We start from the raw sequence: 969 nt of genomic DNA on the forward strand, positions 1-969 counted from the left end.
CACAGGACAGAAGTGGATGAGAAGCCAGAAGGAAAGGCTGAATTGCATCAATTCTGAAAAGGCCTTCTGATCCTGACTATTGTTCTGGAAGCTTTGTGTTTTTCCTAGCCAATTATCTCCCTGGATTTTCTTACAAGAATGAATAGAAGCTTTAGCAACAAAGGAACCATTTTCCCAGACCCTGAGTTTCATTTCTTTTGATCTCCAAAAGGAAGTGATAGGCCACATAATTTTGCCATGCAAAGAGTAATAAAAAAACACGTTCAGTGTTACAAGGCTGCAACTAAAATGAGTCACGTTGTTTGAAAGAGGATATGGTACTTGAAGAAACATTCACCCTATTATTATAATACCTTTATTTTCTCTGGGCAAATTTACATGCTACCACTTCTCCGCTGGAGTTAGAAATCCTGGCTGATGTTAAGAACCAGTGAAGTTATTTAAAGATAAATCTACAAAAACTAGACAGGTAACTATCATATTTTTCCATGTATAGACAAAGATTTTGTCAAAAACCTGAATAATTGGAACTAAAACGAGGGCCATTGTTGTTGTTATGTGCCACTGAGTCAATTTTGACTCAGAGCGACCCTGTGTGACAGAGTACAACTGCCCCATAGTGTTTCCTAGGCTGTGATCTTTATGGGGGCAGATTGTCAGGTCTTGTCCCCTGTGGAACCACTGGAAGGTTTGAACCACTGACCTTTTGGTTAGCAGCCAAGTGCTTAACCATTCATTGTATTGCTGGTTCTACTTGCTTGGCCCTCCTTGCCCCATGGATGCTAGGCCAGTTCTTACCTGCCTTTCACAGACTTTTCCACCAAGAGGCCTTTCCTGAAACTCAAAGACAGTAATCATTTCATTCTCCCCTGAAGGTGTTTAAGGGAGCCCTGGTGGCGCAGTGGTTATAGCACTTAGCTGCTAATCAAAAGGTTGGTAGTTCAAATCCACCAGGCACTCTTCAGCTAC

Source organism: Orycteropus afer, unplaced genomic scaffold (assembly GCF_000298275.1).
Source record: "Orycteropus afer afer isolate SDZICR_OR568_19922 unplaced genomic scaffold, OryAfe1.0 scaffold00909, whole genome shotgun sequence".
Lineage (NCBI taxonomy): Eukaryota > Metazoa > Chordata > Mammalia > Tubulidentata > Orycteropodidae > Orycteropus > Orycteropus afer.